This window comes from Ursus arctos, unplaced genomic scaffold, assembly GCF_023065955.2.
Source record: "Ursus arctos isolate Adak ecotype North America unplaced genomic scaffold, UrsArc2.0 scaffold_17, whole genome shotgun sequence".
Lineage (NCBI taxonomy): Eukaryota > Metazoa > Chordata > Mammalia > Carnivora > Ursidae > Ursus > Ursus arctos.
The window spans coordinates 29,506,542-29,522,893 of record NW_026622841.1 but is presented as its reverse complement, the minus strand read 5'-3'; the positions used below and the strand labels follow the sequence as shown (position 1 = coordinate 29,522,893).

At 38.3% G+C, this 16,352-nt stretch overlaps 1 long non-coding RNA gene across 1 annotated transcript in view; it reads left to right on the top strand.

The window, feature by feature from the left end:
* LOC123000873 (uncharacterized) overlaps positions 1 to 16,352 on the top strand; it is a 356,107-nt gene that overhangs the window by 214,751 nt on the left and 125,004 nt on the right. The gene's annotated exons all lie outside the window — the stretch shown is intronic.

Genomic DNA, 16,352 nt, shown 5'->3' with positions numbered 1-16,352 from the left:
CTCAAGAAGTGAATTAAGTAAATGCTGAGAAGCATTTGGGAAATGCCTTCTAGTTACTCCCAGCATGGAGTGTTTGGACTCTGGTTTCTTGGGGGAAAAGAGAAGTCATGAGAGTAGCTTAAAGAACAAGTTGTGCTTGAACCCATCTCGCTCAATATTTCCTGCAATATAATGGAGAAAAACAGAGATCAACAGAACTACATGTGAACAACACACTCCACATTCTTGGAGATAGAGTGTGGCTTAACTTAAAAATAACTGTAACCAGAGTGAAGAATAAGGGAAAAAAGAGAAAAATAAAACCAAGTCCCAGCAGATGATCTCTTATGTTCCCACAATGCTACAAGACTTTGAGGTCAAGCAAGAAGTGTTAAAAAAAAAAAAAAAAAAGTACAAGGAAGAAACAAGAACAGAACTAATGACCAGAGTAAAGTTAAGCCAAAAACATTGCCAGGAAGAATCCGTCTACTCTGAGTAGGCAAAATGGGTAAAGGGGGTTGAAAGGTACAAGCTTTCAGTTATAAAATGAGTGAGTCATGGGGATGTAATGTACAGCCTGGTGACTATAGTCAGTAATGCTATGTTGCATATTTGAAAGTTGCTAAGAGAAGAAATCTTGCAGGCTCTCATTGCAAGGAAAAAACTTCTCTGTGCAGTGATGGATGTTCACAGGAGTTGTGATTATTTCATAAAGTATACAAATATTGACTCATGTTGTACACTTTAATATAATGTATGTCAGTCATACCTCAATAATAATAAAATACAAGGGGAGCTAAAAAGGAAGTCACTTTAGAAAAAGAAATTGAATGAGTGAATGTAGTATGAACAGATTTTTATGTCCAGCTAAGGTGTTTGTCAAACATTAAGATTTTTAAAAACCTATAAAATGTTTTTTTTTTTTAACATACAGTGTATTATTAATTTCTTGGGTAGACTTTAATGATTCAGCACCTGCATGTAATACCCAGTCCTCATCACATCACGTGCCCTTCTTCACGCCCATCACCCAGTTACCCCAGCCTCCCACCCACCTCCCCTTCAGCAACCCTCAGTTTGTTTCCTACAGTTAAAAGTCTCTAAACAGTTTTAAACTCCTACAACTTAGAATATTCAGTATGTATGAGCTCTCCATGAAGAATTTATTAGATTAGCTTTATTCAATTAATAGATGAATGGGAACACTTCACCAAACACTGATGGGCTTTTTATTGCGTGTAACTGTGGACCTAAGACAAAAACGTATCACTGGATATGGGTGAGGGTGGGAGATGAACACACGGATATTGTATTTTGTGGCAAAGCAGAAATAAAGCAATTAAATATGAGTGGAGGCGACAGAGGGGAAATAGAAAGTAGAATAAGCTCATTGGTTGACATATAAGGAAGAGGTAGGATTTCAAGGGTACTGTTAAAAACTAACAAACCAGAAAGTCAAGTTATACTAGGCTCCAAACTGAATTTTTATCCAAAACTCTTTTCCAAAGAAAATATAGAACAGAGGGCATTATAGAGGATATAAATTCAAAGGTAACAAGTAGAATGAAAATATAATTTTTCCTAGTTATAATTTTTTAAAGATTTCATTTATTTATTTATTTGAGAGAGAGAGCCGAGAGCCTGATGCAGGGCTTGATCCCAGGACCCCGAGACCATGACCTGAGCCAACGTCAGATGCTTAACTGACTGAACCACTCAGGCATCTGGCTAGTTACCATTTTTAATTAAAGAGCAAATAATACACATTTTGTAAAGAAATAAATGTGCAAGTATAACCTAATATACATAATGATAAAATTATTGTGACAAAAATTGAGACCAACAGAATTGAGACATTCAAGTTAGAGGACACACATCAGTCATCTCAATAAATATGAATGAAGTAAACTTGTTAAAACAATGTGATTTTCACTTTGGTTTACATAGCTGTGCCAGCCATATGCTGTATAGAAGGGGAATAATTAAAATGAGTCAGAAAAGCAAGAAAACAAAGCAGACAAAGGTTTACTGGGCCCACAGAAACAGTGAGAAAGAAGGGATGTGAACTTGGTATCAGATAAAGTAGTATTTAAGCCAAGAAGCTATAAAATTGATCAAAGATATGTTTTAGTGCTAAATACCATGATTCAAAATGATAAGAAACTTATGAATGAACAAAAGAATACAGCAACCATGTTGATGTAGTAAAAACTCTAGAACATAGAAACGGCATATAGAAGTCTATAAAGACTGAATTATGAATTATAATTCCTAATTATAGAAGTACACCAATCTCAAATCAAGACAGATCAAGTAGACAAACCAAAAATTAAAGAGCCAGAAGACTTGAGCAACTTAATAAAATAGGTCTAATAATTATATATCAAATTTTAGGCTTTGATAATAGAAAATACACTTTCTTTTTGGGTGCTTATGGAACATTTACAAAGTTTTCCATATACCAGTTCACAAGGAAAACATCAAGATGTCCTATAATGCAGAAGTACTACAAAATACACCCTCCACTTACAATGCAATAGAACTAGAAATTATTAACAAATCAAAACATTAAGAGGCCTTTCCAGGAATTTAAAAAAAAAAAAAAACACAACTCTTCTATTGGACAATTCTTTGGTGAAACAGAGGCATACAGATTGAAACTACAGAATTCACTCAAATAATAAAAATGCTGCATATAAGAACCTCTGGGATATGCTGTAAGCAGTGGTCAAAGAAAAATTCATAATACAAACACTCCCACCAGTAGAAATTAAAAAAAAAAAAAATGAAAACAAATACCCAGCTCAAGAAACTAGAAAAGGGACAAGCCAAAGAAAGCCCAGGAAAAGAAATCATATAAAAAGGCAGAAGTTCAGTTAGATTATAGGACAACAGTAGATTTGGATGTGTGCAAGTGTGTGTGTGTGTGTGTGTGTGTGTGTATTTTTGCAAGTTTCCTTGGGATTGGATGTGGGGGGTGTTTCAGTGAGAAAACCATGTAGTCTTTTGGATTTGAGGAAATCTTAGGAAAAACACAGCATTAAGATAAAAAACATTTATATGTACTTTTAAGTACACTTTTTTAATTGTTTGAACTGAAATGGCCACACAGCAATTCAGACCTACCCTAAACGGCACTTATAATAAAAGTGATACCACAAGCAAGCTGCTAATTCAGCAGGTATACACACACACACATACATGCACATGAATTTTTTTCTGTAATTTATTATTTTACAACTTGAAATTGGGAACGTATGACATTTTCATTACATAAACTGATTGCTTATACTGAAATGGCAAGAGGGGACTAATCCCGCACAGACCCTGAGCAGAGTTGTTGCGTTCATCTCTGTACCTGATAATAGGAATAAGGGACTCTCTAGTGTGCAGTGTCTGTCCTAGCCAGCGTGGTGACAGGAAAACAATGGACATTACTCTTGAGCAAATGAGAGCTATCATCAATGCCGCACTTCTTCAGTTATATTTGGGTTTTAGACTTATATTCTTCTAGCTTCCTTAATGCCCAGTGTTACTACAATTCTTTCAGGGGGGGCAAGCTCTTCAATATGTTGTCTGAAACGCTACCTCACTCCCCATTTTCCATGAAGCACGCCCGTGAAATGCTTTATTGTCAAAAACAATTGCGTCTTAGCCGAGCACTCATTTTGATTGGATGAGCTGAGACAGGATGCCTTATCTCGTAGAATATGTCTACAAGGTGAGGCTGAGAACAGTTTTGAGGGTTGAAATTGTATCTTACACAGGAGGACCTCGCGTATTCCAGGCTTTCAGCATATCTATCGACTGACTATGCCAAAGAGTGAACAATTGTTTGTTTTTAACAATTTCTATGCAGATACAGTATTCCCTTCTTTAGACACATTATGGGCTGTCAGTTCCTTTTGTTGTTGATATCTCCCTAAAATTTCAGCCCCCAAGAACAAAAGAATATGCTACTTCTACAAGACTAGGCCTGAATTATATTTCCCTAGTCAGAAAAATAGTTTAATTACTTTATAAACTTTTCTCATTTAAAACAAATTTATCCTGTGTCTTTGATGATTACCATAAATTGCAGCCATGCTCCTTCTAATATATTATATTACTATTTGGTTTCTCAGAAGATTTAAAGGGTGCCAATTTTCTGTACAATTTATCAGACAATATTCAGCAGTGCTGTTTAGAGCAAACTTATAAAAATACAACTTACAAAAGATTTATCACATTGCTTGCATTTTAGCATGTTTCTAAGACCAGTAACCTAGTTTCTTCTTGCCTGCTTTTGACAAGAGTACGCTTATAATATTAAATATTAACTCTCCTCCCTGTAAAAAGGCACAGATATTATTTATTCAGGCTACATTTGTTATAAAATTATTTAGAGATTTTCATACTCTACTGCAATGCCTATATAAGGATAATTCGTCTGTATTTGATTTGATTGTCTTTCCCTGTAAATTTTATTTAGTAGCCTTTTCACCTACCCCTGCCTAAACACACACACACACACACACACACACACCTACACACACACACACACACACACACTTCTTCAGCATATATATCCTTTTGGTTCTGAATTTTGATGAATACACCTGCTACTAGATCTCTCCTATTTTCACTATTTGGCTGGCAGAGGAAGTTGACTACATAGGACCAATGCTTTTATTTATATTCTTTCTTTCTATCTCACCACACCCTATCCTTCTCATTGAATACTTTATTGGTAAAAATCTGGAATTTTCTTCTGAGGGGGGAACACCCAGACTATGGGCTCTGGCCCAGCCCAGAAACTTCCACATTAAGGTTTTTGGGTGCCTGAATAAGATGAATTGATCCCCCTCCTGATGTGCGCAGCCCCCTGATCCTCTCACTAAGGTGAGAAGGGCAAGATGAGCCATAGCCCTTCTTGGATTAAGCCAGTATCATTGAGTAAAACCCTAAATCCTACCTGCTCTACAAACATATCCTAATCATTAAATTAGTTAGGGGCGATGAGGGGGCAGTTCTAGGTTGCCTAAAGCCGTCTAAGTCTGGTTCCTTCAGAAGATGGCGCACCACTGAGCAAAAGACGATGTGGAAAAGAGAAGCAGAAAATCTCATCTGTTGAGCTCTCATTCCGTATCTACCACTAAGTTGTTTATTTTACTTTCTTATATTATTTAAAGTCATTAAATTCACACCGTAGTCTTGTCAGGTAGACATTGTCATGAGAACATTCAAGATCACGCAGCCTGTAAGTCAGAGCTGCAGCTGGCACGCTCCCTGACCCATGAAGAAGCGTCCCCCTGAAAGCTCCCACAGCTCCTCTGCTGGCCAAGGTGACGGAGATCCCAGACTCACATCAGAACTGAGGACTGGCCTTATATTTTAAGTCTCTGTGGATATTTACATTACATTCTTCTAAAAAAAATTACATTCTTTTAAACACCTAATGAAAACAGGTCTCCAGTGAAATCCATGTTCTTCTTTCAAAAATACAGAATTGGGCTGGGTCTCACCTGTCTTACCAGGTACCCCATACCTCTGCCGTCTTTGCAGAGGCATTGCCATGTAACTGAATTCTCTCCTGGTCTCCCAAAATTTGGATGTCTTGCCGTATGTACTCTTTTCTTCCTACTGACTGAGATGAGCCGAGCACCACTGCTCATGAAGTCATTTGTTGAAGGTAGCAGAGCCATTGTCCCTCTGGGTCTCTGAATCATGGCATGTGGGTAGCTAGCTACCCATTGCCTAAAACAGCCATCCTGGACTGTTACCTTTTTCTTTCTTAAACCATTGAATTAATGTTGGGTGTCTTATGGCAGCAGAATAGCTTTGTCTATCCTAACCAGGGAGCACTTTGTTTATATGTTCTTAATTTACTTAACTTATAGAATTTTGCTGTGTAAAAATATGGTACACTGTAAGTAAATGTGTTTTGTTGGTGAGCTTATCCTGATAATTAAATTGATGTCTTCACACATGGCCAAATTAACTATCCAGACAATTTAAAAAAGGGAAAAAAAGATTCCATCAAACTGGTTAGTGGTCAGTTTGTAGAAACAGTAGCTGGTAATTTTGGACTGGTTTTCCCTTTCTGTTCTATTTTAAAAGTACCTGTGGACTCAATGCCAGATTAAGTGTTTTCTCACCACATACAAGCAGTAATTTTATTCCTTTGCTGCCCTCCGTTGTAGCTATGCCCTTTGTTTATCTCAAACAAATTATTTCTCCAAAAACATTAATAACAAAGAAAAACAAAGACAAGTATTTCTAGCATTTGTATAATCCATTTTGTTGATTCAATTTCTGTGTTGTCTTTAAAACTGTCACACTGCCTTCTTTATTATTGATCAGTTTGGTGAAGTCTTGCTGGAAAGGGGGCAATGGGATATATCAACTCTCATAGGTATTTCTTACTCTTTTTTTTTTTTTTTGAGATTTATTTATTTTAGAGACAGAGTGAGAGAAAGCAAGAGCGAGTGAGAGCATGCACTGTGTGGGAGGGGCAGAGGGAGAAATCCCAAGCAGACACCCCACTGAGCAGGGAGCCCCATGTGTGGCTCAGTCCCATGACCCATGAGATCATGAACCAAGACCCATGAGCACATGAACCAAGTACTCAACCAACTGAGCCACCCAGGTCCCCCATCTCTCATAGGCATTTCTAACTTCCTACAACTAAGACATGGTTATTTTTATGGAATAATTATTGCAGAAAGTTATCATTTCAAACTTAGTACTTTTTCTTTCTTTATATAACAGCTTAAACCAGTGTCTCAACAATACACTTAAATTTGTTTTCATGGTCTTAGAACAGGTGGGCACATACTAAGAAATGTCAGATTCCATCAGCCCTGCTGAATATAGATATTCCACTTGGTGATTTTCAGTATAGTAGGAGAGAAAAAGTCAATCTGTCAAAATAGCAAGACAGTAATATGTAATTTCAGTCTTCATCTCTCACCTTATCCCAATTACAAATGTTTTATCTTTGTTTATATATCTACTTTTACCCTTCATGGACCTGGCATTCTCAACTGTGTGATGTAAGTTATGAAAACATCCACTGGATTCTATCACATTTTAAGTTAAAACCTATTACACTTGAGGAAAACAATGCAAAATCTTTAACTTGGTCCACAGTGGGCATGATGAGGCCCATGCCTTCGTAACTTTAAGTTGTGCTACTCTATGTCTTTATCATTTTCAACATGCAGTAGGCTGGGTTTCTTTTTCTTGTTTGTTTTGGGGTTTTTTGGTGAGTTGCGTTTTGTTTTGTTTTGTTTTTCCAACACCTAAGCACTTTCCTACCTTAAAGCCTTCTCCCTTACTGTTTCCTTTTCAGGAATACCTCCCCCCCTTTTTTTCTACATTTCAAGTTAAAGGACATTCCTTGAAAAAGGCTTTCCCCAACCTTCAAATATGGCGCCTTGTTATAACTGAGCACTTACCAGTATTCGTAATTTACTTTTGTATCTAATTGTTAGTTTAATAATCATGGATTCTCTTGGGGCACCTGGGTGGCACAGCGGTTAAGCGTCTGCCTTCGGCTCAGGGCGTGATCCTGGCGTTATGGGATCGAGCCCCACATCAGGCTCCTCCGCTATGAGCCTGCTTCTTCCTCTCCCACTCCCCCTGCTTGCGTTCCCTCTCTCGCTGGCTTTCTCTATCTCTGTCGAATAAATAAATAAAATCTTTAAAAAAAACAATAATAATAATCATGGATTCTCTGGAGTGAATACCTTTTATTTCCTCAGCATTCCTCTGCACAAAAATATCTTTCTGGAAACTTCTTCCCCATTCCATCTATGTTATCTTTCCTGGAAAGGTCTTTTATGTAATTGTAAGCCCACCCCAACAATTGTCTAGCAGAGATATAGACACCTAATTCTGTCTGAGCACCTTCTTCTAGTCACAATTGATTGCAGAAGGGGCCAGAGTTCTTCCCCCTAGGGGAAGATTCTTCAATCTGCAGTAATCACAATCAGCCTTTCCTTGAGCAGCACTTGGTGCTCTTGACAGCCTTATCTCCACAATTTGGTGAACTCCTAGACGTCCACCATGGGAGAGAATGGGGCTGACTTACAGAAAGAATCAGAGATGAGAAAAGGAGGGGGAGTACCAGCAGTATTTGGGTGCCTGGTTCTGGTTGTTCCATCAGTGTTGTTACAACATTGATCCTCTTAGAGATACACTGACTTAATGAGATAACTCAGTCTCTTCTGTGCTTTTACTGAAGTTGGTTTGTGTTAGATTGCTGTTACTGGAAGTTAAGATGGCTGACTAGTAGTATGTCCTAGAAAATATAAGCTCCACAAAGTCACCCTTTCTGGCCAGGATGCCCATCCTCCATTTCTTCAAAACAAACATTTTTGTGTGATTTTGCGAAGGAGGCTCTATCTGCTTAGGGTATATTAAACTACAAAGGAACCACATACTAATAATCCTACTACTTTGATTTCTTTATTTTTCTCTAGACTGTGGATGTTTGTGTGAAAGTTTTTTGTCTTGTTTTGAAATCTAGAAAGTGTCCAGACTGTAAAACTTAACTTCAATATAGGATTTAATACTTGTTTTAAAACCAACCACTCTAGACTTTAAAAATTCTCCTCCTTTCTGTCCTCCCAAAACGTAAATTCTCATTTGAAAACAGGGTAAAACGTTGTCTTCTGAATAAAGTATCTTTTTCCGATTTTTAGCATTTACTGCTTGCTTAGTTCTGCCACCTTAGGTGTAAGTGGGGAGGAACCCAGCTATTGGGGCACATTTGCCTGAGAATATCCTGCTAATGAAGGATCCGGGAATCCAACTGAGCGACGTAAAAATGTAGGCTCCGCCTGCTCTCTCAGAATTCCCACCCTGGGACCAGGATCTGGCCACCTCATCATATGCTTAGAGTATTTCAGGGGGTAAAGTCAAATGCGAACCATGTTTCCTGCTGTTTCACCATGATTGTTTGTACAACAGATGCCGGCAATCCGTCAATGCCAGGAGAAACTAAGAGGAAACTGCTCTCATGACCATAGACACCAAAACACAGTCTTCAATCTTTGCTTAGAAAACAACAAAGACCATTATTTTGATCTTTGGGGAAAATATCATTAATATTAATATTTTTTAAACAATCCATTAGGAAGTAGATTAAACATAAGCCTTATGGAAATAAAAGTTGGATAATTGGATGGGAGAAATAATAGTAATAATGACTTTAATAAAATGTAACTAATCCTTTATTGTTTACAAACCTCTTAAGCCATTAACACATGTAATGTGTTCCTCTCACAAGAGCTCACATTTTAGAGATGAGGGAAATGAAATTTAGTTAGAGAACATGATTAAGTATTGCTAGATAATACATAGGGCATCTAGTTAAATTTGAATTTGAGATAAACATTTTTTTTTTTTTTTACTTTAAATACATTTCAAATAGCGCATGCTCATCTAAAATTCACATTTAGGTGGGTGTCCTGCATTTTTATTTGCTAAATCTGGGAACCCTAGATAAAACTAAGGTCACAAAGTTAGTAATGGGCTAATAAACAAGAAATCCTTAACAACCACTGGAGAAGATGATGGTTGACATGAACTTTGAAAAGATTGTAGTATACACCTTTGTGGGTTTATTGTCAGGACAGTGCAGCAAACATGATTTCTTCACATTCCGGAGTTCCAGGTGTGAAGCTAGTTTAGAAGTTATCCACGAGGGGCGCCTGGGTGGCACAGCGGTTAAGCGTCTGCCTTCGGCTCAGGGCGTGATCCCGGCATTATGGGATCGAGCCCCACATCAGGCTCCTCCGCTATGAGCCTGCTTCTTCCTCTCCCACTCCCCCTGCTTGTGTTCCCTCTCTCGCTGGCTGTCTCTATCCTGTCGCATAAATAAATAAAATCTTAAAAAAAAAAAAAAAGAAGAAGTTATCCACGAATAGGCACCAATTCCGGTGGGCATCTTTAAAATATGTGTGGTATACTGACCCAGGGAGAGCTAAGAATTAACCAGGCAGATTTCTTTACTGGCTACCTACCATAACCACTAATGACTGAGGGTTGAAGCTTTCTTTGAGTGCAATTTATGCTCTGGGATATTTATAAAGAACAAGTCCATCATTAGAAATAATGACCAATGGATTTCAGGTCTCAGCTTGGACCCTGTAAGAAAATAGATTTTAAAAAGGGCAAAAGAGAAGGAAGATCATTTAGCCTTTGAACTCTTTGGGAATCAGTATGAGGAATAAGTTAATGAAGCTATGGTAGAAGACTTTGGTAGGCTTCTTTTGGTTCAATCTCCAGACCAGATCCTTATACATCATACTAAGACCTACATATATTTTTCACTAATATCAGGTTTAAGACTGCTAAGGCTATATATGAGTCCAAAGATAAAAAGGTAAGAAACCTATAGCTTCTATAAAACAGAAATTTTATCAAAAATTTAAGCTCTTAATTCCAGAGTTAGCAATCGTAGAGAAATTCTCAAGGGAAACATATAGCATTTCTTTCTAGATGTGAAGTAATGAGTTCTGTAACTTGTTCTATAACTAGTATCAAGCTAGACAGACTTGGTCAGTGGACTGGTTGTGTTACTCGACTGTAAGATATATATCATAAGTTTGGGCTTAGCAAACATTTTCCTCTTTTCAATGGGCATATTCACAGAACACTAAGAATAAGTGCCCAAAGGGAAGTCAGGACTATTGATAATCCTGAGGAATAGGACCTTTTCCTTCAGGTGGCAGAGCTGAAAACAGAGTACGCCCTCCAAGGAGGGAATCAACTGAATGACATTTAATAAACTTAACATCACTTTATTATGTTTTAGATGGATCTACCAATTCAAACATTCACTCATAAAACTTGAGTATTTCTAGAATAAAGCAACTTACAAGTAACATTCCTGGCGTATTCTTAGAGTGTCATAAGAAACGATGACATAGGCCTCTATGGCCTGTGTGGAATGAATGATACCAGTGAGAACTCATCAAGCCCCGATGTGTATGAACTTAAACTAAGTGAAAAACATTAAGAAGCTTAACACTTGACCACAACTGCAGCACTGAAAAGCATTAATTCCCAGAATGGTTTTCCAGGGCAGTGCTAAAATTTATGTAAAACATAGACATATCTGAAAAGGATGAAATCACTTGCATCTGAGGAACTTAATTCCTGTACGTGATGGTGAAAGAGCAGATCAAACTGCAGCTGGAAAGTAACGCAGATTGAATTGAGAAACACAGACATCACTGTTAGGGAAGATCTTTGGGAAAAGCTCCACTGAAGCTCACACTTCATGGATTCTGAAGCACTATTTCCATCTTACTGGGACAGAGAGGTCAATAAATAATGGTCATTTTGGAGTCAAGCTGCTGTTTATTCTCCATAAATTATTCCCTGTAAGTATTACGCTGTCAGAGAATGAATAACACATACTATTTCCTGCTTAAAATTCCTTCCTTTTGGGATGGAGCTTACTTGCCATTGGAGATGTAAGTTCCTTAACCGATTTGAGTGTCCCTTTTTTGACCAGATGTGACAGAAAAGAGAGGTCTAATGAGATTTTACCACAGGTGCAGGTATAGCGCAAGGGAGCAGGTTACAAATAAATTTTATCACAGGTTCTCTAGTCTTCATCCCCCAAAAAGGCACAAAACAAGACACTTCTGCCTTTTGCTGGAATGGTTTCACTGCCAAAGGCCATGGGTGCTGGTTGTTTGCCCCAAATCACAAGGGAACAATGCCAGGTGCACTCAGAGAAGCGAGGTGTCTGACCTTGACACAGCGGATTGAATGCAAGGTAGATAATAGATAAATCTAGTCCAGGCACCGCACGTGATACGAAGTAAAAGTTCTTGTAAAACACTTTCAGCGGTTTCTGTTATTTGATTCCTGTAGTATTTGACTCATTCCAGTTGCATAAACAAAATTCACGCCAGTCCTGAGGAAGAAAGGGTCTCTAATTTTGGCAGATTAAACAATATCCTCTGATTAAACAGACTAATGGCATTGCCTACTTTCTATCCTGAAGCCCAGTTGGCAGACAGCAAATCAAGGAAAACATGAACTCTGCCAAAAGGGTTTGGAGGTCCTTCTTCTCTTACCTCTTTATGAAATAGAGATGAGGGAGGAGAGAGGAGATATTAAACTGTGGGCCAGGGAAACATACATACAGGCATCGATCGAATGTGCAGTGGCTACTCAGCCCACAGCTCCTCTGAACATGTTGTGTATCCCCCAAAGTAGGGAGGACCAAAAAGGAACCAGAGATACCCTTATCTAGGATGGAAAGTTTATGTGAAGCAGAAAATTTGTGTGAAGAAAAGAAAAGAGAAAGGACCTTATTGGAAATTTTAACAACAAAGGAGTGAGGTATCTCTCTTTTGCCCAAATTCATTGAAATAGTTACTTGCCTTACCAGGCAGATAAAAGGAAACATCCATGTAGCTCAGGACCTTGCATCTTGGATATTGATGTCTCTGGGAAGATTGCCAGTGTCTCCACTTTCCAACAAGGGTTTTTTGATGAGTTTTATGTAGTTATAGACCTATTCATTGTCAGAAGTGAATGGCGGTTGGACACATGGATTCTGGCTATGTCTGCTCATTCTGTAGGGCATATTCACCAGAGGTCTACCTCTCTGAGGGGCTGAGAAGCCTCACTGGAGAAAGTTTTCTCTGAAGAGAAGAACTGATCAGGAAAGTCTGATCCAGTAACACAACCCTAGTCATTAGACAGAGGATGTATCTCTTGGATTTAAACTGAGGCTTATAATACAGGTCAAGAGAAAGGACTGTGAGAAAAAATATTTAAAAAATTGTTTTTGATAAGACCTAAGTCTGATACTACAGAGTAAGGTGGCTCTTCAGCAGTAAACTTCTGATAGACCATCACAGAAAAAGAAATAGTGAAATTTTCCTGCTCTTGATATCAATCAGATTTGGCCCATTGGAGGCTCCAGTGTATCTCCTCTTTGAGCCTCATTTCCATCTATAAAATAGGAATGATATTACCAGCATGTTATGTGATAAAGGGTAACATGTATTCAGTGTTAGTTGATATATCAGGAGTGGAAAGAATATTGGAGATTACCTATTCAATAAATGAAAAAGAAGGAAGGAAAGGAATAACTAGAATGAGTAAATTTTCTAAGATTCTAAATATTATTATTTCAACAAATCAATCTGTAGATTTCAGTTTTATTTACTCATGGTCCAGAATTCTCAAATATGCTAGATAACTTATATCTATGACTTACTTTAAAATACTCTGGCCCGGGCAGTGAGATATTATGTATACGCTAAATAGTTAAACTTCAGCTTTAGGGGCAATTCTCCTCACCGAGAATCCACACTGCGGGGATGATAGCAACATTATGTGGAAAAAGTCTGTACTTTAGAAGCAGCTACTACAAGGTATCTTGATCAACATCTCCTATTTAAGTTAGATTGGTGAATGACAGAAACATTTTTATTGATGAAATTATTTTGCAATTTGCTTAAGAAATGATAAAATAGATGCTTATTGGTGAAATTAGAAGGTATTTAAGACATATGGATTGATTATAAGAATCAGAATCACTTCCCATCTTTGCAAAACTAGTGTACAAATCTAGGAGATCACCAGTCTTTGGGGATAGTACCCAAGACTAGGCAGTCCTGACATTGGTATAAGACAATAGATGGGGTTGCATGATGATGATGATGATCATGATAAGAGTAACAGAATTTTACCCCTGCCAGGATGTCATGTGTGTCTTGAATGAATCTTTCAGGTGAGGTGGTGGTCAGAACATTGAGAAAGACAGCAGGGACTACAAGCTTACAGAGACTTACAGGTGGAGTGAATGGTTCTGCCTACTTACAAATAATGCTGCTTTTATTTTTTAAATAAACATTGTTTATGAATCAAAATTTGATCTATGACAGCTTTTCAGTGTAAATGCTGATTGCAAGCTTTTGAAAGGAGCATCATAGAGCCTCCAATATTTCAGTGGTTCCCATTGTCTCCAAAAGAACCCAAGAGTGGGGTGCCTGGGTGGCACAGTTGGGTGGGTGTCCGACTCTTGGTTTTGGCTCAGGTCGTGATCTCAGGGTCATGATCTCAGAGTCATGAGATCAAGCCCTGTGTGTTCTCTCCCTCTCCCCCCCTTCCCTCTGTCGCTCTAAAATAAATAAATATTTTTTTAAAAATTGCTTCAAAAGAACGGAAGAGTTAGCATAGACTGGCTTGAGTCAGTTCCCTTGCTTAAGAATTACAACTGTTCGTGGGTGTGTTAAGCACTGTAGCTGACCAAGAGGAGAGAGATGTGGAGGAAGGGATTGCATTTTGTTGCTATTCAATTCAGAGTTGGAAGGCAGTCTCCCAACGTGTATGCGGAGCTCACACTGAAAAAAGTATTTTTTTTCAACAAATAATCATAGTTCAAGATGGGAAATCTAAGGGAAGTGACTAAGGAGAAAGATGTTATTAAGTAAGGATATGGATTTGAGGAGATAAGAGTAACACTTTTTGGAAGCACTCTCGAGAAGTTCCTTTTGGAGGGGGGAATATCGACACCTGGGAAAGTGGCATTAAATAAATAATGCTGCCAAAAGCACATCAGGAGCTCTGAGCACAGATTCACAGACCTGAATTAATGAGGACATCTTGTATTAAATCATTTGACAACCTGGATGCTATTTGTCATTGAAATGTAACTTAATATACATTTTATATGCTATAAAATGCTCACCTTCAGACTGAGAGTATTACGTTGTGAATATATAAGTGCATGCGGATGTGTGTATTTTTCTCAGCCAAATTCTCTATGGAGATGCGTACTGTCAGGGCACACCCTTAGATGGTTGAGCCGGGGGATGGGGGGGGGCAATTATAGGGCTTCTGCAAGTGGCACCTGGTGATCTGTTGAAGAATTCCTACTAATGGGGAAGGTTGCATGGGCTCCTCATGAGGCATATGGATGCATTTTAACCCACTCCTTCTCCTCCACTCACCCATCTGTACACTGTTGCCAGATTCATGGTCCTCAATGCCCAAATTTGTCTTGTCCCTCTCCAGTGTACAGCCTTTCAACAGTTACCCATTTGTCACAGATGAAATCCAGATTCCTTCCCCTGGCAGTTCAGAGCTGGCTAGGTATAGCCTACAGCAACCCCTTCTGAGTAAGCCAGGGATTGTGATGTTTGATGCAACCACCTTAAATTTGCTTGACCGTGCTTTTCTCAAGACTTTTTAGTCTGCTTGCTTTGCAAAATCTCATTCTGAAAGAATCAAAGGTCTTATATTTATTAAAAAGGGAAAAATATGGGTGTGGCTCTGTTCCCAGTTTCTCTACGTAGTTATAGATGAAAAGAAAGAAGGGAATTATTAAAAAAAAAAAAAAAAAAAAAAAAAAACCCTGTTCATAAAAAAAGGACAGCTTGCCCACAAACTCTGTCGAGGCATTCACGAGCAATTTACATAATCAACATGAATTCCAAGTATCTCTGTGCTCGATTACATTAGATAAAAACAGTTTGCTCACTATAAATCCAGTTGGCTCTCCTTTCTATTTACAGTTAAGGAAAAGCTCTTTTTACCTTAAATGGAAAGAGGGTGCTCTAGAATGAGAAACTTGTATCAAGACGCCAAGGAAGTGACAGTTTACCCTCCTAAAATGATCAATTATTCGAGCTTGAGTTTTGCCACTGGAGTAAGAATTATCTAAAGAAAGAATTAAGAGGAAGCGATGGAGGGAAAGATATCTGTGCAGCCCCAAATGAAAAAGAGCTTGGCACCATGCCCCCGTAGTATCTGCCAGCCCTCCCATCTGTGGCCAGGATGAGTTAAGGTATGATAAAAAAAATCTGTATTCTGATATTTGTGTCTATCGGTGTTTCTTTTTCCTTATTTTTCCTAGTTAAAGATGAATTACAACCTTAGATTGAGATGACAACATTGGTGGTTTTTTTTTTTTTTTTTTTTTTTTTTTTTTTTTTTTTAATCTGAGACTTGTTAAAATGTTGAACAGGGCGTCAGTGGAGGTTTATTATGGTGGGAGCAGCATGTGGGGCAGCTTTGCATCCCAAAATGAATTTGGAAAGTGGAAGCAGAGAGAAATGAAACAAACAGCAATCCCTATCCTTTACTTTCCCACTAAAAGTATTCAGAAGATTAGAATTGCACACCTGGCTAGAGGCAGGCTGAAGAACATACCCTGAGTTACTTCTGTCTTCATTTAATACTTGCAATTTATTCCCTGAAATCCTAGATTGGTTTCACATCTCCCTCCTCCACCTGCCACCTCATCCATGTGAGGCTTAGTCCACACCAGACACACAACGATCTTCAGATTGCGATGGTGGTGGGGGCAGAGAGACAGCTGTGTTTGCAGGGGGAAGACATGTCCATGCTCT